Consider the following 26,304-nt stretch of genomic DNA (forward strand, 5'->3'; position numbering starts at 1 on the left):
TAAAGTGGACATACAGATGGCCAAGAGACATATGAAAAAATGCTCAGTCACTGATCATCAGAGACATGCAAATTAAAGGGACAATGAGGAATAACCTCAGACCTGTCAGAATGGCTACCATCAGCAAATCAAAAAATGACAAGTGCTGGCGAGGATGTGGAGAAAAGGAAACCCTGGTACACTGCTGATGGGAATGCAGACTGGTGCAGCCATTATGGAAAACAGTATGGAGTTTCCTCAAAAAATTAAAAATGGAACTCCCATTTGACCCAATGATCCCACTTCTAGGAATATATCCTAAGAAACCCGAAACACCAATCAGAAAGAATGTAATTAGAAGATGGCTGCTGACTGGAAGGCAGGCTGCAAGATAGTGTGTGAGTGAGAGAACAAAAGGAGAGTGTATGGATGTACGGGGAGTGTTTATTTGTGAGTGAGGGACAGCTATATTCCAAAGGACTGTTGTGGACTGTCTCTTACCATTTGAGACAGCATGGAGAGTATCATGCAAAGTGAAATAAGTCAGTCAGAGAAAGACAATTATCACATGCTCTCACTCATATGTGGAATCTAAGTAACAAAATAAACTAATGAATGGAGTGGATCCAGACACATGGAAGCATGGAAGCATGAGTGGATGGGTGGGAGGTAAGCAACCAAATCAACCAAAGACCTTGTATGCCTATACGCATAAAGCATGGACATAGACAAGGCTGGTGAAGGCCTGGGGCAGGAGATGGGGAGGGGGTCGGCTGGAGGGGATCAATGGAGGAAAAAAGGCGGACATATGTAGTACTTTCAACAATAAAGAATTATTTAAAAAAAAAAAAAAAGCCTGGAAGGATTTGGACAAACACAAAAAATCTTTTCCTCTTTAAAAGATAAATTGACTATTTAAGGCAAATTTAACAACAATGAAGTGTGGGTTTTACAACTTAAATAAATGTAACAAGTATGACAATAGCACAAAGGACAGGAGGAGGGAAAAATGGAGGTATATTACCAAAGGCCCAAGGCCCTTATAACACTTGATATTATACATCAAGTAGTATAATATTATTTGAAGGCAGACTGTGATAAGTTAAAGATGCTTACTGTAAACCCTAATGCAGCTAGGAAAAAAATAAATAAGGACAGTTTGTACACTAATATAGGAGGTAAAATAAATATTATAAAATACTTAATCCAAAAAAATGGCAGAAAAAAGGAGGATAAATAAAAATAGAATAGTTTGGGAAAGGACAAACTTTTCTTCTACTCTGAAGGCCTTCGAATTAAACTGAAACTAACAGATTAAGGGGGTAGGGAGTTTCAATGTATATGGACTGCACAAAAGAATTGGCTCTCTATACAGCTAAAGAGCCCTAGCTGGTTTGGCTCAGCAGATAGAGCACAATGGCCTATGGACTAAAGGATCCCATGTTCAATTCCGGTCAAGGGCACATGCCTGGGTTGTGGGCTCAATATCCAGTAGAGGGAATGCAGGAGGCAATCAATGATTCTCTCTCATCACTAATGTTTTTTATCTCTCTCTTTCCCTCTCCCTTCCTCTCTGAAATCAATCTATACTAATAAAAGGGTAATATGCTAATTAGACTGGGTCTTCCTGACATCTTCCAGACATCCAACTTCCTTCCCGACAGTTAGGGGGCGACAAGGCCTGCAGGGGGGCAGTTAAGAGGGTGACCAGGCTGGCAGGGGGGGAGTTAGGGAGCGACCAGGCTGGCAGGGGGGCTGTTAGGGGGCGACCAGGACAGCAGGGGGGCAGTTGGGGGCGATAAGGCAGGCAGGCAGGTGAGCGGTTAGGAGCCAGTGGTCCCGGATTGTGAGAGGGATGTCCGACTGCCGGTTTAGGCCCGATGGGGCCTAAACCGGCAGTCGGACATTCCCTGAGGGGTCCCGGATTGGAGAGGGTGCAGGCCAGACTGAAGGACCCCCATCCTCCTATGCACGAATTTTGTGCACCGGGCCTCTAGTAAAAATACAATAAAAAATAAACAGCTAAAGATAGGACTTATATACCTAATTTAATATTAGAGAGAGAGGTGAAAAGCTTCTATGAAAAGAACAAATGGGTTTCTAGGGGAATAAACAGGAGATAAGAAAGCTTTTCATACTAAAATTAAAATAAAATAAAATAAAATAAAATAAAATAGAACCAAACCAATGACATAAAGTAAGGACAAAGTGACGCGGCATTTAGAAGGAAGGAGTAGGAAATAATTCTTGCTGGAATACGGGCAGTTTCATGAGGAATGGGAGCATAAAAACTTGATTAAAACTCAAATATGCCTTTATAGGCTCAAGTGCTCAAGTGTATATTACCTCCATAGATGGTCATGGCAGACATTTAGATATTTTCAAAAATGGTTAGCACATGGCACTTTTCTCATGTTTAATGTTGATGCTCTTTGCTGTCCCCAAGGAACCGTCAATGGGAGGCTTGGCCTAAGGAGACACTAGGGCAGTGGTCGGCAAACCGAGGCTCGCAACCCACATGCTGCTCCTTGGCCCCTTGAGTGTGGCTCTTCCACAAAATACCACGTGCGGGCGTGCACGTACAGTGCGATTGAAACTTCGTGGCCCATGCGCAGAAGTCGGTTTTGGCTCTCAAAAGAAATTTCAATCGTTATACTGTTGATATTTGGCTCTGTTGACTAATGAGTTTGCTGACCACTGCACTAGTGGAACCAGGTGGCAGAGTGGGTGGGGTTCAAATACCAAGCTAAGATCCTAACAGCTAGGTGTATAATCAACTCATGGTAACCTCCCTCCCAACCTAGCAAACCACAGACACACTTCAGACAGTTGCCCTGAAGCACCCTCTGAGCAGCTCATCACCAAAGAAGTGTTTCCACAAAAAATTCTCTCTCAGGACAGCCCTCCAAGGTCATGAGGTCTAAGAGGGAGCCATTCAGGAAATATGCTTCAGAATGACAGTATCAAGAAAGTCACCCGAAAGCATGATAGACGCACCAAGTGCAATAATCTAGTTTAATTTTTGCTTAATTTTTTAAATGTGTGTGGGGGGGTTGGGTGGCAGGGAGGAACCGTTTGCTTCCTTTGGACCATCAATTGAGAAACTGTAGAATTCCTTTGGGATTAAACAGACCTAGAAAACCTTCTTCCCAATTCAGCCAGGCTCCCCTTCAGCAATATCCTGGTCAGACAGGTGTCCAGTTTCTGTACAAACATCTCTATCTAGGGAGAGCTACCTCCAGGCAAAGTAACGTGAACATTAGACAGAGATTTCAAAAATTCTCCTGATACTTCTTTATAACCTCTACCCACTGACCCTGGGACCGACATGATTAAAAAATATATCAGTATTCCCAGGCTGGTGTGGTTCAGTTGGATGGAGCATTGTCCAAAAGATGGCAATTCGATTCCTGGTCAAGGGCACATACCCAGATTGAGGGTTCAATCCCTGCTCAGGGCACATGCGGGAGACAACTGATTGATGTTTCTCTCTCACATCAGTGTTTCTGTCTCTCTCTGAAATCAATTTTTTCAAAAAAAAAGTATATTAGTATGAATTTAAATATGATTTCTTTTTTAACTCAATCCAGCCATTAAGCAGAACACTTAAAGAAGAGGGGAAAATAAATTGCTACTTTGAGAACTGGTGAGCAGGAACTGTGGTTGTCCTTAAGAAAAAAATATTGTGAATAGATTTTAGAAAGATGATCTTTTGGAAAACAGTTTCTGAGACCTAAGCTTCTGGCTGAGAGTTCTGGGAAATAGGAGAACTGGGGGCATCCAGAAAAAAAAAAAAATTCTGACCTGGAGAGGATAACCAGCTTAGGATTAGCCGGCTGAGAGAGAGGAGCTGCTCTTGGAGCCCAGCCAAAGAAATAACTGCTGTTGTAACGTGAGGCCATCAGTGGTCACAGGGCTTAAATGAGCTGGGACTGGGGAAAATGGGAAAGCAGCTGGTTATTAGGTTTTACCAAATTTGTGTGTCATTAAAATGAGTCCCTACACTGTAGCGGTCTTTCTATAACTTATGCCTGAACTCTCACATTTTCTCTCTAAATGTGGGATGTCACACAGAACAGGCATGGGGGATGACCCTGGGGATGTGGTCTAAGAAAAGAAAAGGAGTAAACTGCTTCGCTGGGTTACACTGTAATCCTCAGGTATATCTACCTGCAAACGCTTATTTAAGAAAGACATGCTAGGTTTTGTTTTTTAAAAATTATAACTCAATCAGAATGATACTAGTTATTTTTTGGTGAGAAAAAAATATTCGAAGTCTTGTGTTTTGTTTGTAGATAGCCTCTACCACAGTATTGCAAACAAATTCTGAAATCATCAACAATTACCTTTTATTCTAGTACTCGAACCTCAAAAAGAAGTCACCATCACTTCATGGACTTCTCTAGTTTTAGAAAACAACCAGTCTTCAATGTAGCTAGAATCTGGAAAAAAAAAAAAAAAAGATTAAGGAATTGTAGGATGTCACTTCCAAAGCTGATAAACATACACATACATGACACAGAACAAATTAGTTGTGCTTAAGTAAAGCTCTGAAAATACTGAACTTCTCCTAGTTTATCAGCATGCTTCAGTCCCATGTGACCCAGCACAGTGCAATTTAAAACGGACATATAATTTTTATAATTCTCTAGTTTTTTTCTTGTTGGCAATTTGAATCATGACTAAAATTGCCTTTACTGAATCTACCTTAACCTGACTTAACTTGAAACATTTGCATTAGCTGCTTTAAATAACCAGGTTACCCCAATTTCATCAAAGCTTAGTTCCCTTTCTTGCCCAATAACCACCACGGTGTTGTGACAAGTTATGTGAAACAAGCATTGCAAACAGTTCACCCACATGTGCAGAGGAAGTGACCACATGCACAGACCAAAGTCGATATTACAAGTAGGAAGGGAAAAGTGTGCAGTATGCTTCTTTTATCTTTTTCTTTTTATATTTTTAATTTTTTAATCTTTTATATTACAGTGTACATTTAATATTATTTTGTATTACTTTCGAGTTTCCTTTATCTTTTTATTTAAATCTTTTTCATATATATTTTTTTATTTCAGAAACAAAGAGAGAGGGGGAGAGAGAGAGAGAAACATCAATGATGAGAGAGAATCATTGATCAGCTGCTTCCTGCATGTCCCACACTGGGGATCTAGCCCGAATTCCTGGCATGTGCCCTTGACCGGAATCGAACCCAGGACCCTTCAGTTCGCAGGCTGATGCTCTATCCACTGAGCCAAACCAGCTAGGGCAAAGTTTCCTTTATCTTGATAAGAGGTAGCAGAGCCAGTTATAATGGATGAACAAATTATTCCCCAAGGGTGCATTGAAAATGTCCAAGATCTGGAGTTAAATTGCAAAGTGCTGTAATTTTTAATAATGTATGATTAACTCATTTAGTCTTTGGCTACTTTGCTGCTGTGATGGCCTCCTCCCTAGCTTTGTTCTCTGGACCAGACAGTGCAACTTCAGGAGTCACCAGTCACCAACCTTCCCAGATGATTGGATATTAGGTATGATGTTCAGGGGCAGCCAGGTACCTGAAGATGTCATCCAGAATCTGTTTTTCTGGGTTGTTCTCTGCTTCCTTTGTTATTAAACGCCAGACTCCCCAGGATTTTCCCTGGTCAGCAGCAGCAAAACACAATTCGTTTTCCTTCTTCCTCCCCCTGCTTCACTCAGCCACACGCTTTGTCTGAGTTTGTTTCTTCCTGTTTACAGCAGCAGCAAGAGGCACTTAAGTACTGAAATGCACCCAGGACTGTGCTACATGTGAGATGAATTTTTGAAATAATTGTCTGCTATAGAGATGTCTATAGTAACATGGCCCCCCAAACTCCCCAAAGCTCTAACATACAGAGATGCTCAGTTGCCAGAATACATTGGGCAAGACATATTTAAATATATTAAAACATATGTACTCAATAAACTATCAAGCAGCCGTTAAAACAGATAAATGTGAAAAAGAAAAAAGTAGAAAAACACTTATAAGAGGTAACACTATTGAAAAGACTAGAATTTAAGTTTGTTTGAAAGTGCTGATTACAACTTTACCAAAAGTATGATTACATATGGAAGTAGCTACTGAAATTATAATGTACAGTATACATACTAGAAGCCCAGCAGGCAAAATCATGCAGCCCCACCCACCCACGCCGTCTTGCCCTGCCGCGCTCACAGCCCTGCCCACCTGCGTTGGTCTTTGGTCACTGCAGCGTTAGGACCACAGGCCTTTTATAATAGAGAGTAGAGGCCTGGTGCACAAATTCGTGCATGGGTGGGGTCTGGCCAGCCCACCCTGATCTGGGCCGATAGGTGGCAGGGCTGGATGGGGAGGGGCTCCAGGTGTTCGGCCAGCCAGCCCCGCCCCTGATCAAGGTAGGTGGGTAATGGGGGGGGGGGCTGGACAGGGGAAGGGGCCACGGGCTGTTGGCCAGCCTGCCCTGCCCCCTGGTTGAACTCCAGGTCAAACTCCCAGTCGCAGGGACAATTTGCATATTAACCTTTTATTATATAGGACTAGAGGCCTGGTGCATGAAATTCATGCACGGGGGGGGGGGGGGGTGGTCCCCTCAGCCCAGCCTGCACCCTCTCCAATCCGCGACTCCTCAGGGGATGTCTGACTGCCAGACATCCCAGTCCAGGACCACTGGCTCCTAACTGCTCACCTGCCTGCCTGCCTAATCGCACCTAACTGCCCCCCCTGCTGGCCTGGTCACCCCCAACTTCCCCCCAGCAGACATAGTTGCCCCCAATGGCCCCCCTGCCAGCCTGGTAACCTCTTAGTGCCCCCCCCACCAGCCTGGTTGCCCTTTACTGCATCCCCTGACAGTGTGGTTGCCCCCAACTCCCCCCCCCCCGGCCTGGTTGCCTCAAACTGCCCCTCTGCTGCCCTGGTCACCTCTTATACTCCCTGCCAGCCTGGTTGCCCTTTACAGCACCCCCTGCCGGCATGGTCACCCTCAACTGCCCCCCCGCCGGCCTGGTCACCCCTTAGTGCCCCCCCGCCAGCCTGGTCACCCTTTACTGCACCCCTCCGCCGGTATGGTTGCCCCCAACTGCCCCCTCCCGCTAACCTGGTCGCCCCTCACTGCCCCACCCTGCGGGTCTAGTCGCCCCCAACTGCCCTCCCCTGCAGGCCTGGTAGTCCCATGCAGCCTGCTGCTCAGTCGTTTGGTCACCCCTCACTAACCCCTCTGCCGGCCTGGTCGCCCCACACAGCCTGTTTGATCGTCCATTCAGTTGTTTCGGATGCAATGGTCGCTTAGCCTTTTATATATATAGATTATATACTAGTGCCCCGGTGGCCAGATTCACACACATTGAAAGGAAATTTATTAGAAGGTGGCCAGCGGGGCAGGACTGGGCAAGATGGGCTGGACACGCCCTGGAGCCAACCTCCCGCGGTCCCGCCCCAGTGCCACAGCTTGAAGGGCATTGCAGAGTGAGCAGGGGTCCCTCCAGCAGGTGGGGTCCCTTGGCCTGGCCTGCAGGGATCAGGCCGAAACCAGCTCTCTGACATCCCCGGATTGCGAGAGGGCAGTTCTTGGGTGACACACCCCAGAATCTGGCTCCCTCCTCTCTGGTTCTGGGGTGCATCACCTGAGAACCGCCACTGCCAAGTCACTGCAGTTCGGCAGCTGTTACGCTGAGGATCTGCCTCCTGGTGGTCAGTGCATGTCATAGCTACCGGTCGATGGTTGGACAGTTGCTTAGCCTTTTATATATATAGATATAACTAGAAAAAGGAGTGGGTTGATGACTATTAAATTCTAGGATCCTATGAAAATAGCGATAAAGCTCTTAAAATATCCAATCACAGAATGTTGTGACTAGAAGTTTCTTTAGCTCAACCTTTGCTTTACAGACTAGTGAAATTATACCAAAATAAATGAAGTGACTTGTCCTGATCGTACAATACCTCACTAGCAGAACTGAGACAAGCCCAGGGATTTCCACAGTCATGATCTGTCCTCTTTTCTACAGAGCACACTGCAATGAATTCATGCAAATAAAACAGGGTGTCCTCATTATTTGAGAAGTCTTTATCCAAATCCCTGCATAGATAGGAGCTTTTCCAAGGAAGCATGCCTTTAAGACCTTAAAATACTTCCTAACAAACAACCATTTCATGACTTGAACCCCCACTCTAAATTCTGTCCTTGTTCACCATCAGCATCTATACTTGATCCTGTCTGTTAGCATTGCACCGATGTCCACTGCAAGGTAAAGTTGCAAATATTCCCCACAAATACAGAATCTTATGAGGTTAATCAAAATGACATTAAGGAACGTGCCCAGAAACAGAATGAAGCAATGGCAAATGGGGAGTGAGCAGTTTGATGGGGAAACTATCATTTAAGAGCAAAAAATTTTAAGTTGGTTCCAAGATAGGGATTTCAATACAGAAGGAGTTTAATATTCAAGAATCTGAAAGGCCCAAAGAAAAATGAGTAAGACCTCAACTATTTTTGTAAAACTGACCATCATGAAGATGTGATGTAAATGTCAAATGTGAATCATATAATACCACAATGTCAGCAAAAATATTGCTGTGAGAGATGTGTGAGATTTTACTGCCTATGTTTTTCTTCTAGAATTTTTGTGGTTTCGAGACTTACATTTAAGTCTTTTATCTAGTTTTAATTTATTCTTGTGTATGGTATAAATTGGTGGTCTAGTTTCATTTTATTGCATGTGCCTGTCCAATTTTCCCAACACCATTTATTGAAGACACTGTCTTTATTCTATTGTATGCTCTTGCCTCATTTGTCAAATATTAATTGACCATAAAGGAATGGGTTGATTTCTGGGCTCTCCGTTGTGTTCCACTGGTCTATATTCCTGATCTTTTACCAGTACCAAGCTGTTTTGATTACAATGACCTTGTAATATAGTATGATATCCAGTATTGTGATACCTCCAACTTTGTTCTTCTTTCTCAAGATTGTTATGGCTATTTGGGGTCTTTTTGGGTTCCATATAAATTTTTGAAATATTTATTATAGTTCTGTGAAAGATGCCATTAGTATTTTAATAGGAATTGTGTTGAATTTATAGATTGCTTTAGACAGTATGAACATTTAAATGATATTAATTCTTCTATCCCCGAACATGGTATATGCTTCCATTTATTTGTATCTTCCTTAATTTCTTTTCTCAATGTCATATGGTTCTCCAAGTACAGGTCTTTTATCTCCTTAGTTAAATTTATCCCTGGCTACCTAATATTTTTGTTGTTGTTGCAATAATAAGTGGGGTTGTTTTATTAATTTCTCTTCCAGATAGTTTATTTCTGGTATATAAAAATGACATCGATTTCTGGGTGTTGATTTTGTATCCTGCCACTTTACTGAATTCATTTATCAGATCTAATAGTTTTTTGGTATAGTCTTTAGGGTTTTTTATCTATAATAATAAAAGGGTAATATGCTAATTAGACCGGATGTCTTCCAGATGTCATTCCGGACATCCTTCCTGATGAAGCCGGGGACAGAGGGAAGCCAGCCGGTCCCATGTACCTGTGGGCGGCCCGAGGAAAGCAGGCTGGATCCCAGGTGCCTGCAGGCGGCCAGGGGAGGGAAGCAGCCCAGGTCCTGGGTGCCGGAGAGAAGCCGGTGCCAGCAGCCGGGGGAAGGAAGGCCCACTCTTGCATGAATTTTCGTGCATCAGGCCTCTAGTATACAATATCCAGGGAAACTCAGGAAAAGATAAACAAATGGGACTACTCCAAGTTAAAAAGCTTATGCGTAGCAAAAGAAACCATCAACAAAATGAAAAGAGAACCCACTGTTTGGGAAAACATATTCATCAATGATACATCAGATAGGGGGTTAATTTCCAAAATATATAAAGAATTTCTATAACTCAACACCAGGAAGACAATCCAATTAAAAAATGGGCAAAGGATCTGAATAGACACTTATCCACAGAGGACATACAGATGGCCTATATGAAAAAATGCTTAAGGTCACTAATTATCAGAGAGAAATACCTCACACCTGTCAGAATGGCTACTATCAGTACATCACAAACAACTAGTGCTGGCGAGATGTGGAGAAAAGAGAACCCTTGTGTACTGTTGATGGGAATGCAGACTAATGCAGCCACTGTGGAAAACAGTATGGAGTTTCCACAAAAAATTAAAACTGGAACTGCCATTTGACCCTGCTATCCCACTTCTGGGAACATAACCTAAGAATCTCAAAACACCAATCAGAAAGAATATATGCACCCCTATGTTTATAGTAGCATTATTTATAATAGCCAAGATCTGGAAACAGCCCATGTGCCCATCAGTAGATGAGTGGTTAAAAAAGCTATGGTACATTTATACAATGGAATACTATATGACTGGGGAAAAAATGGAACTTTTACCCTTTACTATAGCATGGATGGACCTGGAGTATATTATGCTTAGTGAAATAAGCCAGTCAGAGAAAGACAAATGCCATATAATCTCACTATTATGTGCAATCTAATGAACAAAATAAGCTGACAAATGCCATATAATCTCACTAATATGAGGAATCTAATGAACAAAATAAACTGATGAACAAAATGGAACTGGAAGTATGGATACAGACTGGCTGGTGTCTGAGTGGAGAAGGTTGGGGATGACTGGATAAGGAAGATGAAGGGGTTAGCTAAAGAACTTATATGCATACCCCATGGACATGAACAAATTTGGTGAAGGTCAAGGGAGGGGGATGAAAGGTGGAGGTGGGCAAAGGGTGGGGAAAGGGGGAAACCTGAAATTATGTCAACATTAAAAATGTTTAATTAAAAAAAAAGGAGTGCAAATTCCCAGTTATAAAAATAGTCATGGGGCTATAAAGTACAGAATAGGAAATCCTATATAATAAAAGCCCAGGTGGCGTCATGCCCTTGCACAACATCATCACAAGATGGCTGCCACAAGATGGCTGCACGCACACCGGAGGCAGGGCCCGGTGGCCGCTCTGTGCAGTGGGGCCTGGGGGTCCCGCGGGTCTGGGCAGTGTGGAGGAGGCGGGTCCTGGCGGAAGAGGCAGGTTGCGGCAGGAGAGGGCAGTTGTGGGTGATCAGGCCAGCAGGGGAGGGCAGTTGGGGGCTATCAGGCCAGCAGGGGAGGGCAGTTGGGGGCGATCAGTCTGGCAGGGGAGGGCAGTTTGGAGCTCTCAGGCCCCGGCAGGGGAGGGCAGTTGGGGGGCCAGCAGGGAGGGGAGTTGTGGGCAATCAGGCCAACAGGGGAGGACAGTTGTGAGCGATCAGGCTGGCAGGGGAGGGCAGTTGGGGATCAGGCCGGCAGGGAAGGGCAGTTGGGGGTGATCAGGCTGGCCGGGGAGGGCAGTTGGGAGTGATCAGGCGGGCAGGGGAGGGCAGTTGTGGGCGATCAGGCCAGCAGGGGAGCAGTTAGTGGGCAATCAGGCTGGCAGGCAGAAGCAGTTAGGGGCAATCAGGCAGGCAGGCAGGCAAGCGGTTAGGAGACAGCAGTCCTGGATTGTGAGAGGCAGTCAGACATCCCCCGAGGGGTCCCAGATTGGAAAGGGTGCAGGCCCGCTTGAGGGACATGTGCATGAATTTCGTGCACCGGGCCTCTAGTATAATCAATAATATTGTAATAATTATGTATGGTGTCAGATGGACACTAGACTTACCAGGTGATCATTTCTCAAGATATATAAATGTCTAATCACTGTCCTGTACAACTAAAATTTATTGTATGGCAAATATAATTGAAAAAAATTTTTAAACTGCTATCATTAAAAATAAATGTATTATTAATAAAATAATAAATACATAAAGTCTTTTAAAGTATCACATGTACAATCATTACAATTTTGTCCAAAAATTATTCCTCTCAAAACTATCAACATTTTATTTTTCTATTGCTCATTCTAAGAGAGTCATAATCAAAATGATCATCTAAATTTTGTTAAATATAAACTAAAATAAATTTATTTGCATAATATTTTTGTGTTTTTTGCAAGATAAAGTCCCAAAGCTTTTTTTCATTGTATTATGAAGTTTTGGTCTCCTTTAAGTGAATTCACTTTAAGTGGCCTTTTTCTGGTTCTAATTATCCTCAGCTAACAAGACATGATGTAGAATCTTTAAAATTTTTTTAAGTATAAAACAGTAATATGGACAATATTAATATCATTTCAAGCCAAGTATACATTTTAGAAGGAGGAACTTCAGATCCAGAATATGAAATACTAGGAGACATGGTGTTTTTATTTTGCCTCTTTGTTATAAAAAATAATGCACTTATTTTATTTTATACTAAATAAAAAGAAAGATTACAAAATCATAATTGACTACATTTGTTTCAATTCTTTTAAAAAGTGTGAAACTGTAATAATGTATTTACCATCCTGAATTAAAGTTAAATTTCCAGTTTTACATCCTATTTTATTTGAACAAAACCACGGAAAAATTTTCATCAAGTTCTTAATAGTTGCTTATTTGCATATTGTGATTAATTCTACCATTTGCAATTATCTGTGGTTCTGCATAATTCATGGTCTGATCTTCACCTGAGAATAATGTAGTTGTCTGAGTTTTCCTTTGATCAAATGTTTATTACACAAAATAGTTAATATCCAGGAATGTCTAACATTTATTTAGATAATAAAGGTATTCTAGTATCATAAAAACACAAGGCTTCATTTTAGAGGTATCAATTATTCAGTGGAACATTTTCTTCTAGAAGAATGAGGACAGTAAAAAAATATTTTTCCACTGAATAAAATTGCAACATTCTATTGTAGATATTTGTCCTTTACTTTCTAAATATGTACAATATTAGGAGTCTAAACAACCAATAATAAACAACTTAAAGTATGTGGTATAATAAATAACTTTTAAAGATTTACTTATTGAGGACTTTCCAGCTTCTGTGACCAAAATAATAAATAATGTATGATTCAGTTCCTTTACTAAATCCTGTCTCTAAAGTCAAGACCAAGATTATTGTCTCAATCTTGCTTGTCAAATTTGCTTATCGCTCAGATGAGTGTAAATGTGTGGCTTAGGATTAAGATGTGACTGATAGTTCCTTCCAGAAAGGACAACAAAACCCCAGCTACAGTTACTGGAGGCCAAAGAACAAAGATGTAGAATATCTGCCATGCTCTACTGTAGACACTAAATTATGTCACCACTGTGATCTAAGAACAAGAAGAAGCTGCTCAAGGTCATCTTCCCAAATACTTGAGACTCCGGCCACACAAATCAGATGAGGCCTCTGCTAGGGTCCCTCCTGAATGGAATTAGAGAGCAACTGGAAATTCTAGGCCCTACTCTAGCTTACTCAAGTAAGTTACCTTGGTTGTTTACAGATGTAAAAGGAGTGTTTTGTGCAGGGAAGCTTGATCAAACATAAGAAACAAGAAACCATGAATTGGGCTCCTTGTTTGTGGACAACTGACTTAGAAGCAGAAGTCTATCAACATTAAAACTGCCTTTGAAAGGAAATGCATTTACTAGACTATCAATAAGAGATACTGTGATTAAGATGATAATAAACCAAACTAACTCTCCTCTGCTGCGCTCAGCAACCTTCTAGCCCCGAGGTCAGCAAACTGCGGCTCGCGAGCCACATGCGGCTCTTTGGCCCCTTGAGTGTGGCTCTTCCACAAAATACCACGGCCTGGGCGAGTCTATTTTGAAGAAGTGGCGTTAGAATAAGTTTAAGTTTAAAAAATTTGGCTCTCAAAAGAAATTTCAATCGTTGTACTGTTGATATTTGGCTCTGTTGACTAATGAGTTTGCCGACCACTGTTCTGGCCACCAGGGAGGCAGAGTATTCCCTCAGTATAAGCAGGGTGTCCAAGGGGGAGAGGGAGGAGGACAACAACACAGGGTGAAATAAAGTACAGCCACTTCCAAACATGGGCAAGATTCCTCATTGTCCAAACCTCTTTATTCCTCTGTAAAATGGGTATAGGAACACACTCATAAGATTCTTACAGCTTTAAGTGTCAAGCATGCATCACAGTGCTGGCATACACAATGCTCAAGTGGTTATTCTTTTTCCTGCTACATAGAAACTAGAAAAACATTCTACCTTCTCTGAAAGTTGGGGGAAGCCATATTAGACATTTTCTCTAATTAAAACTGATCCTTTCCATCCAAAATTGTTACTAAGAATTTGTTTTTACTGCAAAAATAAATAAAAAGTAATACTTCAGAATGCAGCCTTCTAAAATCCTTTTTTCTTCACAGTTACTCCAGAATAGGTATGATTCATATGATTTTGGTTTAATGGTCACTAACACTGACACAGTGCCAAGCACTCTAAGTGTTTTCCATGTGTTAACTGATTTAAAATTCATAACAATTCTCTGGGGTAGGAATTGTGCTCATCCTCATGTTACAAATCAGGAAACTGAGAGACAGAACTGTGAAGCAACATGTCCAGGTGTCAGAGCCAAGCCAGGATTCAAACCAGCTGGGGCAATTCCAGAGTCCACACATGACCTCTGTTTTGTGTATTTATTTGGGGGTGGGGTAGGGCAGGAAAGGCAGGGAGGGGAAAAGAAAAAAAAAAAAAACATTCTAGAAGATTCTCCTCCCCAGCAACACACAAATTCATAGCAACAGAGATTTCAGTTATGAAGACATCACCAAATACATTCTCATTGGCTGGTTCTTCAAATAAAAATGCTCGATCTCTTACTAAAAAGACAGTATTTTCCTAGAGCTATATGGAGAAGTGAGAGAAAAGAGAGGCCTGGGATGAGGCAGAAATGGTGTCATGCAGCAGCACAGAGAGATGAGAGAAGAGTGTCATTCCAGATCTTACTACCATCTAAAACAAACTGCTTTATTACTATGGGACAAACACAACACACCTGTGAATTCTAGATCTTTCTCCCTCTGTAGAAACAATCACATTCTTTCTAAATATGATGCCTTCAAAGGCAAGAAAAGCCAGAATACCAGAAGCTACTACTAAAACAAGTATGGAAATATACGTGCTTGGCCTGTGCAAATCCATTACCAACATTAATCAAATCTTTACTCATCATTAAATATTATCCCTACTAGAGGCCTGGTGCACGAAATTCATGCACTGGCGGGGGCAGGGGGGTGTCCCTCAGCCCAGCCTGCACCCTCTCCAATCTGGGACCCCTCAGGGGATGTCCGGCTGCCGGTTTAGGCCCGATCCCTAAGATGTTTAGTCGGACATCCCTCTCACAATCCAGGACTGCTGGATCCTAACCACTTGCCTGCCTGGCTACCTGATTGCCCCTAACCACTCTGCCTGCCAGCCTGATAGCCCCTAACTGCTCCCCTGCCGGCCTGATTGACATCTAACCTCTACCCTGCCAGCATGATTGACACCTAACTGCTCCCCTGATGGCCCAATCACCCCCAACTGCCCTCCCTTGCAGGCCTGGTCGCCCCCAACTGCCCTCCCCTGCCGGCCATCTTGTGACAATGTGGGGGTGGCCATCTTGTGATGATGTGGGGTGGCCATTTTGTGGTGGCCATCTTGTGACAACATGGGGGCACCCATCTTGTAATGATGTGGGGGTGGCTATCTTGTGATGACATGGGGCAGCCATCTTGTAATGTGAGGGTGTGAGGGTCAATTTGCATATTACCTCTTTATTATATAGGAGGATTTTAGAGGCACTCAAGAGGTAGAACATTTTGCCTGAAGCCACGGACTGACTGAGACAGATACTAAGGGTATATATCATGCAATTGCAATTGCAGCTTCCAGAGTCTATGATGGGCCAAAGAGTCCAGTGAGGTTCCTGAAAGACTACCATCTCCCCCAACCCATAGAGAGACCCCTGAGAATTGTTATGGGTGACCAGTGCACCCCAGTAGGAAGATATATACCTGAGTAGACAGGAATGGGAATAACAAAAATTGAAACAGTTACCACTGCGGTTATGGTTAATACAGTTATGGTTGCATCATGTTTCCCCAAATATAATTTAACTAGAGGCCCAGTGCATGAAAATTCATGCACTGGCGGGGGGGTCCCTCAGCCCGGCCTGCCCCCTCTCACAGTCCAGGAGCCCTCAGGGGCAGGAGGCCACCTGGCAATCAGGGGAAGGCAACTTCCCATCACACCTCTGCTGCTGCCACTGCTGGCAGTGAAAGCCTCGGCCGGCCCTGGTTACCTGAGTCTCAGGCAGCCGCCATCTGAGGCTTGCCGGCCCTGGGTGGCTGGGGGGCTGAGGGGACTGGGGGACTCCGGAGGCAGGTGCACGGCAAGGCCGGGGCTGAGGGAACTGGGCGCCACCATCTTGTGGCTGTGGGCACCGCCATCTTTGTGGGTGTGACAGTCAATTAGCTTATTGCCTCCTTATTGGCTATGGGAGCTGCCATCTTTGCGATGGTGTGACGGTCAATTAGCATATTTCCTCTTTATTAGATAGGATGCTCTCTTAATATAACAAAAAGGGGAAAGGAAAACTAAAGAATTCAGAATTTATGGGAAACATCAAGGAGAGAGACTGACACAATAATATGAACTAAACCTCAGGGACAGAATTACAAGGAAACTGGGGGTTTGGAGTAACTGAGTTTAGAAGGAAAGATGGCTAAAGAGAGAGAGGGGACTGAGAAATCTCTAGAGTCAGGCTCTTCGGCACACAACAACAACTCACAGTGTTTTGGGGGCAGAAAGGGGGAAACTGGAGAATCAGGGCTCCTGGGCTTAGAGAACAATTTCTGCTAGAGGTCAAGTAAAGACAGACTGGAATGGGGATGCACCAGTACAAACCCAGGGAGGCATCAGCCACAAGCAGCAGCCAACCTAATTGTGCAGAATGGACTTCCCTCTGCTTTAAAATACTCATTGGTAATTTCAGAGGGTGAATAACCCTGATATCTCCCATGAGAAAAGCCTCCTGCATGAAACATCTCACTCCAAAAGAGGGGGCCAATTTTGAAAGGAAATAAATCCTGTATTTAGTAATTTTAAAAAGATGATTAGGTGTAGACAATGGGAAACATATTCATACAAATAAATTGCTTGAAGTTTTCTTCAAGCTCTAGTGCAGAATCAAGATGGATGAAAAAACTGTCATAACAGGTGGACAAGGCAGTGAGGTTCTGTGCCCAATGTGGCGACACCGGTTTAAGCAAATAGGAGATAGCCCAGCTGAAAAAGCACCTTCATCAAATAACACTGGAAAACTATGTATTTTAATGTGCTCAAAAGACAGATCTGAACAACTGGTCAGTGGGCTGGATTTAACTCAGCCCTGGGTTTATCTGATAGCTGAATAAAAGAATGAATTTTTTTTAACCAACTTACATTTGTTTATATACTTATTTATGTATTTGTTTATTTTTAAAGGTAATGTTTTAATTTAATTTTATTTTTTTATTGATTTCAGAGAGGAAGGGAGAGGGAGAGAGAGAAAGAAACATCAATGATGACAATCACTGATTGGTTGCCTCCTGTACATCACCCACTGGGGATCAGGCACGAAACCCAGGCATGTGCCCTTGACTGGAATCGAACCCGGGACCCTTCAGTCTGCAGACTGATGCTCTATCCATTGAGCCAAACCAGCCAGGGTAAAAGAATAGATTTTAATAATTGAATAACTACAGGGCAATCAACATATTTTTAATGATAGCTGAGAACATGTTGAAGCCAAACTGGCAAAGAGATTTTTTCAGCATGATTTGCTAAATCTTTTAGGAGAAGGAAGGGCATTAGATGTGAAGCCAAATGGGGCCAAATACCCAGGCAAAAGTGGAAGGGGCTCAGGCCTAGGCCTCAGGGCACCCGCAGGCCCATGTGGCTCTTGGAAAACACCAACTGCCCAATTTCTGCCGGGCTCTATGTGGCCAACCCTCCCTTCTGACAAATTTGTAAGGAACTAGAAATGATTTTTTTTCTTTTTTTTTCATTTCAGAGAGAGGAAGGGACCAGGAGAGAGAGACAGAAACGTCAATGATGAGAGAGAAACATTGATTGGCTGCCTTCTGCATGCCACCTACTGGAGATCAAGCCTGCAACCCCGGGCATGTGCCCTGACCAGGAATCAAGCCGTGACCTCCTGGTTCCTGGATCGACACTCAACCACTGAACCACGTCGGCCTGGCAGGAACTGGAAAGTGATTTTAAAGGCTTACTCTACACTAATGGGCTCTGGCTTACCAATTAAAGATGACAGAAGGGAGGTTTCCAAACTCAGATGGAATTGCTATTTTTCTTCAAAAGGGAAAAAAAATGACACAGGTGGAGTAAATAAATTCACCGGAAATAAAGAGCGATTCAACATGCAAGCTTCTTTAGGAGATATTTTGCCAAGACAGATTGTTTACTGCGTAAAACTGCTGGAATAAAATGGTAGCTTGAAAGCTGAATGAAGACAGTGCTTGAGGGACCCCTGAGACTGATTTCGTTTATGTTTGATGAAAACTTATGGTAAAAAAAACATCATCAGGCATGTTCTTCACTGAGAAAGCCCACTTATAAGTATTTCCCCAAAAATGCTCTAAACCACCACATGATGCCAGAGATGTCCTTTCACAAAGATGACACATTTGCAAAATCTTTCTACCAACAGGAACCTGAAAATGTCACAAGAATAATTCTGCGCACAACCCTCCAAGTGAATTCCCTCCCATCATTTCTAAAACAGTGAAGAAATCGTACTATTTCCATTATTTATGTGAGACAATATTTGACTGCTTCCCTCCACCTTCCATCATGAGTTCATATTCCTGGCTATTTGGGTACTTAAATAAAACCAAGTTTGAGGAGCGTTGTGCTTTAGGCCATAACCTCAAGGCTTGCCTGACTATTACCAGCAGGAAGAAGAAGAAAAGCAGTAGATACCACCACTGTTGCCATGTTTCTCTTTTCCATACCCAGCCCTGCAGCAGCCCAAACATGACACATCTCATGTGGATTTTGTCTGCTCTGTACCCTTTTTTCATATGGGAACTCTTCCTCTCTCCCCAGCATCATGCTTCACCCAGTCCTCTATCCACAGCAATGGGCATGTGACCAAGTCATAAGACTTGATTTAGCAACACTAGAAGAAAGAGGGTCTCTCTTCTTTCTTTTTGGGTTGAAGCTGTAAGAGCTGCCAGCAGCCATATTTCAGACCCATTCACTACAAGAGAACAGGAGACCAATATGCAGAGGCACCTGAGTCCCCAAGGAAGCCAGCTTCACCCTTGGATTTTCCTAGGTCCTCAGTCAACAAATGCTTCAGCTATTTGGAGTTGGGGGAGGGGAGATGTGCAACCCCCATCTTTCTTCAAGAAACTGAAATAGTTGCTTTTTTTAAAAAAAATAATTATATCTAATAATATATCTAGTTACCACCTCCTATAAAAAGATTTCTCATTTAGCCAGGAAATAATTTGTCACAAATATATTCATAAAATGGTCGTATACATTTTGCAGAAAAGTTTTCTAACTTGATATATGAAATCTTATAAGTAAATGGTTTAATTACAAGGCTCCAAGTTATCTTTTAATATATCATGAATTTCTAATAAATTTGAAAGATCACATAAAATATTTTTTAAAGAATTATATGATGTCAGACAGGACATGGTGGCATCTTAAAAAACAGTAAGCAAAGGTGTTTCACAATGAACTGTCCCAGGATAAAGCCTTCTAAAGATTCCTAAAAGGAATGGAGTAGGTACTACTTTTTGGGTTTTGTTTTTTTTTCTAAGTATGACTTTTTGATAAACAGTCCATCAAAATAAGGAAAGCTACTGAAAGAAAAGACTTCACAGCCAACAGCACAACTAGACATCTTCTGGCAGTATTTATATGTCCTGGGAACCTGACCCAAAGCCATCCATTGAAGACCAATGTTTATCAGATGTGGCAGGACTAATCAAGAAAGTTACTCCATTTCATAAGCAAGGCAACCTTAACAGGCATCAGCTCAAATGTATTAGGGTGACACTTAAAATAAATCCCTACACGGACAAAGCTCACAGACCTTTGCCCTTTCATGATTTTCAAACATACTATCTGTGGACAATCTGCTCACCCGACATGTCACCTCCTCAGGCAGCTGTCCAGGGTGCTCCTGTTCCTGATACAAACCTCCAACTTAGGACTCACCACTGATACCTTGTTTTCAGCCTTCCTGCCTCCTCTGGTGTGCCACAAACTCCAGGTGAGCAGCAATGGAGTCTTACTGATCTCAATTACTGGCCTTGATTCTAATGGAACTGGACAGGCTGCCTAACAAATAAATATTCATTAAGTGGATAAATTGTGTTTCCTTTCACTTTGCTGCAAAAACAAACAAACAAAAACCTTGGATATTAAGATCATAATCAGATATTACTCTGAAAATGTGAGGGGGCCCAATGTACGCTTAGAGGTAATGTGAAATAATCTAGACATCTATTTTTTACTACAGAAAAAGGAAAAATTTAGTTTTTATAAAGAGAAAAAATTCTAACTTTAAAAGAGATCCATGATTCTTCCCCATTTTCACAGTTTTCATGAGTATTTAAAAACTCCTCTGGGTTCAGTTATTTAAGATTCCCTCCTAACACTGCATTTGAAGATAACTTGGGTCAATTCAGGGTCAAACACCCGATACTGAGCACGTCTGCACTTCCCTTCACGGGCTGGTTGTGCTGATACAGAACTGTCAGCCCCTCAGTCATCTCTGCCACCAGTGTCAGAAATCCCTGTCTTGAAAATCACATCTTCCACCCCAAATGCATTCCTTTCTCCACTCATGTGCTGCTCATTCATGACAACTGAAGCGGGAACAGGGCAAGAGGACAGAACACAGCCCCTCTGTCAGACAGTTCTCCAAATGCACGTAGGCAGCCGCTGAGGCGCTGGGCTCCACACAAAGACCCCAGCATGGAGCCAGCAGGGTCAACAGGGGCCCAGGCAGGAGACCTCTGCTAAGTGAAGGGGCCAGCCATCAGTGGCCTCAAAGGGTGAAGAGAGGCATCAGTGGGGATTCCCTGGACCTGCCTGCAGGTAAGAATGCCCTGAAACATGGGGTGCTTCCCACCCCATATGGAATTCCTCAGCAGCCCTGAGAAATGATCCAGTTGGGGATAAAGGCAGAGCCGCATGTTGAAACCTACCCCCCAATGAGATGATATTTGGAAGTGGGGCCCTTGGGAGGTGATTAGATCATGAGTGGAGCCCTCATGAATGGGATCAGTGCCCTTATAAAAGAGACCCCCAGAGAACTCCCTCTACTTTCCACCACGTGAAGACCCAATGAGAAGACAGCTATCCCTGAACCAGGAAGTGAGTCCTCACCAGACACCAAATGTGCCAACCTGATCTTGGACTTGCCAGCCTCTAAAACTGTGGGAAATCAGTGTTTGTTATTTAAGCCACCCAGTCTGTGTTATTCTATTATAGCAGCCCAAACTAAGACATTTATTAATGTCAATGGTCACAGATAATTCCTGCTTCCAGGGGCTAAGCTCCCCAGCCTGCCACCTCCAATTGCAACCATTTCTTCCTCAGTCAAATCTGTGATTTCCCAGTAAGTTTTCCAAGTCCTCAGAGCTCGCGCCACTCCCTAAACCCCCTAGCATTTTATGCGTGTTCACTTAGTAAGCTGAGCATACACTAAATTGTAACATAAAATACCTTCTTTTACAATATTTTCTCATACTCTTTTTTTAAATCTCCAAAGTATCTAACATAGGCCCCCATATAGAGTAATTTCTCAATTATTCACCAAATTCCACCTAAAATTTAATTTCTCAGGTTACTGATCATTTCCCCCAAATGTACTCTTCATCTACAAGAAAATCATTTACTAATGAAACTGAAAAATTAACTATTATTCACTTTCATTTGAGGGAATATGGGAAAGGAGATCCTAGAACACAAACTCTTCAAATGAGAAAGCCAGGATAAAAGAATCAGTACTTGATAATAACATTACTCTGGGGGTTTACTCATTTATTCACAAAACATGCTCAGCTTTGGAGGGGCAGTGACAAATGCATCACCTCTGTCTCGGAAAATTTGCAGCAAACACAGGAAAGAGGACGTCTGAACAAGAAGGTACACGGCAGTTCCGAGTGCTATGAGTGTAAATACCCACGGGCTCTTGCACACACACCTGGTGCTGCCATCAATATCTTCATGGGCCCAGCTACTCCTCAAACTTCAGAGTTCACCGTTAGTGGCACCTCCTCTAGCAGACTTCCCTGACCAGTTAGTGTAAAGCAGCCCCGTCCCAGCCCCATTTTCCTCACAGCACACTTCATGGCACATAACACATTTGTAATAATGGATTTCTTGGTTCAGTGTTCATGTCTGTCTCTCTTTCTAGACTGAAAACTTCATAAGGACAGGCCAGGCCTGTTCTCTGCACCCTGTTACACCTAGCACAGTGCCTTGCACAGAGAATGGGTGTATGAACAAATGAACACCATCATGAAGCTACAAATGCCAGGGCCAATCCCATCACCATGATCAAAGGCGGAGGAGTCAGAGAAACTGTCACAGAGGAAATCCCTGAGAGCAAACAATCACCCACAGGCACAGAAGACCCAGGCAGGCTGAGAGGCTCATCTTTCTCCCTACTTTTACTTACATAAAATGGGCATAGCAGCCACTAATGGGGACACTATCAATGCCCCTAACATAGTACATGGTACACATTACCTCAGCAATTATGCCACTTCCTCCACTCTTTTCCTAAAGCAAGTGATCTGGAAAACACACATACAAAACGTAAAATCCTCCTCAGCATGTTCTAATTGATCCAGGTCACCAAGAAGGGTGGGCATGGGATGGGGGAAGGGCACATGAAAAGAAGCAAGGGGGTTTACATGAATAGAAGGAAACTGGAGCTTACACTGAATTGGGTCTGACCATTCAGGTAACTGTTCAATTTTACTGTTCCCTCCCTCATATCCTCCATCCGCAAGGATAACCCAGAGGAACTCAACACCTAACCTCCAAAAAGAAAAGACATGGACAGATACCTCTCAAAAGTCCTGGTGGGTAGGGCACTACCTTAACATTAATACATTTAAAGGAACAATATTTACCCCTCACATATCAATTTAAACTACATTTTTTTGCTGCAAAAAATAATATTTAAATTTAAATTGATATGCTTGCAATGAATCTGTTTAAACCATTTAAATGTGGTGCCCATTTTTAAGAAATTCTTATCTTTTGAAATGTAAGGAGACTAGTAATGAGAGCGTCACAATTAGTTTTCTGACTACACATAGTATAAACCATGAAGTGTTAGTTTTTTATCCTTGGAAAAATTGGGGGGAGGGGGAATTTTCTCCTTCAATTTGCAGCTTTCCCAGAGATTTGCAGTACAGCCATAGATAATGTAGGCTGCATAAATAGTCCTGCAGAAATAGGCTGAATACTGCCCCCCTCAACATTCATGTCTTAATCCCTGGAACCTATAAATGTTGCCTAATAAGGCAAAGACTTTGCAGATGTAACAAACTTAAGGATCTTTACATGGGGAATTTCTGAATGGGCCTAACATAATCCCCAGTGCCCTTAAATGAAGGAAGCAAAGGGAGATTAACTACAAAGGAAGTTGTGCCATGAGGCTGGAAACAGGGACTGGAGTGATGTACTTTGAAAATGGAGGAAGGGGCCACAAGCCAAGGAATGCACATGGACACTAGAAGCTGAAAAAGGCCAAGGAAACAGATTCTTCCTTGGAACCGCCAGTAGGAACCAGCCCTGCTGGCATCTTGATTTTAGCCCCATAAGGCTCATTTTGGATTTCTGACCTCTAGAAATGTAATTGAATAAATTTGTGTTGTTTAAGCCATTAAGTCAGTGGCAATTTGTTACAGTGCCAACAGGCACTAGTAAGATATGATTGTTTTATTCCAAGTTATTGGACCAAAAGTCTAGTTCAAGAAAGAATAGTTACAAATTTTCATACCCAAATATGCAAACTTCTAAGTTTAACCTAATAAGTTCTATGCACCTTTTCTCTTTGCAAAAGTTAGAGCTCTAGTTCCATTTCAGACCAAGACTCTCCAATTATTATCCTATTCAGGATATAATTGGAAATCTTTATTTTGTTTTTGTTCTATTATAACGGTATTTTTTTAATCTTATAGTGTTAATTTAGTTCTTAGATATTATATAAGGCCAGGTGCACGGAATTTGTGCACTGGTGGGGGACGTGGCCTGCGGGGATCAGCCCACTGTGGGAGAGCACTGACCACCAGGGGGCAGCTCCTGTGTTGAGTATCTGCCCCCTGGTGGTCAGTGCACATCATAGCGACTGGTTGACCAGTCATTCTGGTCATTCTGCCATTCAGTCACTGGGCTTTTATTATGTAGGATAGGATTAAGATGAGAAATATATATTGGAATTATTTCAACTCTAATTTTACAATAGAAATAAAAGAGACACAGAAATTTACCATACCAAACTTTTAAAGACTATAACTTATCTTTCATCAGCTCTGATTTGTCTAAGGCTGTATTTGTTGGCTAAATAATACACACAGAGGTGTACTAGGTGTACCGGTTAATAATGGTGGATTTTGTAATCAAAGAAAACACGGTAATTTCAAGAGAAACATCAAAAGTGCTTTATTCAAAGTAATGTCCATCGCTAGCCACACATTTCCCCCATCTTTCAGGTAATTTGCGGATACTGTCCCAATAGAACTTTTCTTGTTTGAGGCAAACCATTCAGAGACCAAATTTTCCACTTCTTCGTATGGTTTGAAGTGCTGCTCAGAAAGTGCATGTGCCATTGATTGGAACAAGTGGTAATCTGAAGGAGCAAGGTCTGGTGAATACAGAGGGTGGGTTAATACTTCCCAGACAAGGTCTTTTAACGAGTCTTTAATTGGGTTTGAAGTGTGTGATGGTGCATCATCATGAAGCAAAATTATTTTGCCATATCTTCTGGCACATTCTGGTGGTTTCATGATCAAAGCGTGGTTCAAATTGATTATTTGTTGTTGGTAGTGATCAGTATTAACGGTTTCACCTGGTTTTAGAAGCTCATAATACACCACACCCTCCTGATCCCACCAAATGCAGAGCATTGTCTTCTTTCTGAAGCCATTTGGCCTTGCAGTTGATGTTGATGGTTGACCTGAATCAACCCATGATTTTGTGCATTTGGGATTCACAAAATAAATCCACTTTTCATCACCAGTCACAATTCGATGCAAAAAAGGACTTTCTTTCGCGCTGTTGAAGCAACATTTTACTGATGACTTTTTGGTTTTCTATTTGTCTTTTGTTCAGCTGATGTGGCACCCATTTTCCTTCCTTTAAAATATTTCCCATGGCTTGTAAACGATCAGAAATTATTTGCTGAGCAACGTTTAATCTTTCTGCAAGTTGTTTTTGAATTTGACATGCATCTTCATCCAATAATGCTTGTAATTGTTGGTCTTCAAACTTTTTTGGTTGACCTGGATGTTCTTTGTCTTTCACATTGAAATCATCACTTTTAAAGCATTTAAACCAGCGTTCACAAGTATCTTGAGATGGAGCATGTTCACCATAAGCTTCCTGAAGTATACGATAACTTTTTCTTCAAAATAAAGTAATGAATTAAAACTTCCCGCAAATGCTGGGGTTTTTTTTGGCACCAAATTCAACATTTTTAAGTGTAAAAATATCTATGATGTTAACACCTTCAGCAAATTTGACATATGAAGTTTTGAAGCTTGTTGTCAATACAACAAAATAGCATACATATCAAATTGCATATATATCAACATATGTGTAACTCCATATATTGAAAAAAATCCACATTATTAACCAGTACACCTAGTAAATGAGAACTCAGAATTTATTAATGTTATCAATGTTATAGCCATTGCTTTCTCTCTGCTTCTAGAAACTGTTGCAGTAGTAACTAACCAATGTTTGATCTATACAGAGTCTGCCTTGGTTGAGAAAATGGGTAAAAGTATTGGCTAATAAAACTTTCCAGAACCTTAAACTATGATTTATCCTGGAAACATATGAAGCATTACAAACAACATAATAAATAAATAAAAGAGAATAGCCCCATATTTGCTTAATAAGAATAATATGTAAGAGTTTAATATCTAAGAATCAACAGAGAAAATAAAGTCAGTAACTTTGGACCAGAGTGATTTGAGTGTATACACTTAATAGCACATCTTCTAGTGACTGAAAAGAACTGTAGGAAATTGTGCCCCTTACTTGGCAGCCTGCTGCTGGTAGTGCCACTGAGGTTGGATTCAGGTACTCATATGTGTACTGTAGGCAGCATAAAGCAAATGTCTAAATCTATACCTCCTCTTGAGAACCAAGTTTTCAATGTGGGAAAAGGAAGATAAAATATAGAATTAGAGAAAAGTGAGGAAGGACCCTGTGAA

General features: G+C 42.1%; 1 protein-coding gene across 4 annotated transcripts in view; it reads right to left on the reverse strand.

Moving 5' to 3' along the window:
- Positions 1-26,304, reverse strand: part of SVIL (supervillin) — a 273,866-nt gene that overhangs the window by 213,967 nt on the left and 33,595 nt on the right. For all 4 annotated transcript variants that reach the window (XM_079767917.1, XM_079767916.1, XM_079767919.1 and 1 more), the window contains exon 2: positions 4,326-4,421. The gene's annotated coding sequence lies outside the window, so the exon portion shown is untranslated. The remainder of the gene's footprint in view (positions 1-4,325; positions 4,422-26,304) is intronic.

This window comes from Cnephaeus nilssonii (assembly GCF_951640355.1).
Source record: "Cnephaeus nilssonii genome assembly, chromosome: 4".
In the NCBI taxonomy this organism is placed as follows: Eukaryota; Metazoa; Chordata; class Mammalia; order Chiroptera; family Vespertilionidae; genus Cnephaeus; species Cnephaeus nilssonii.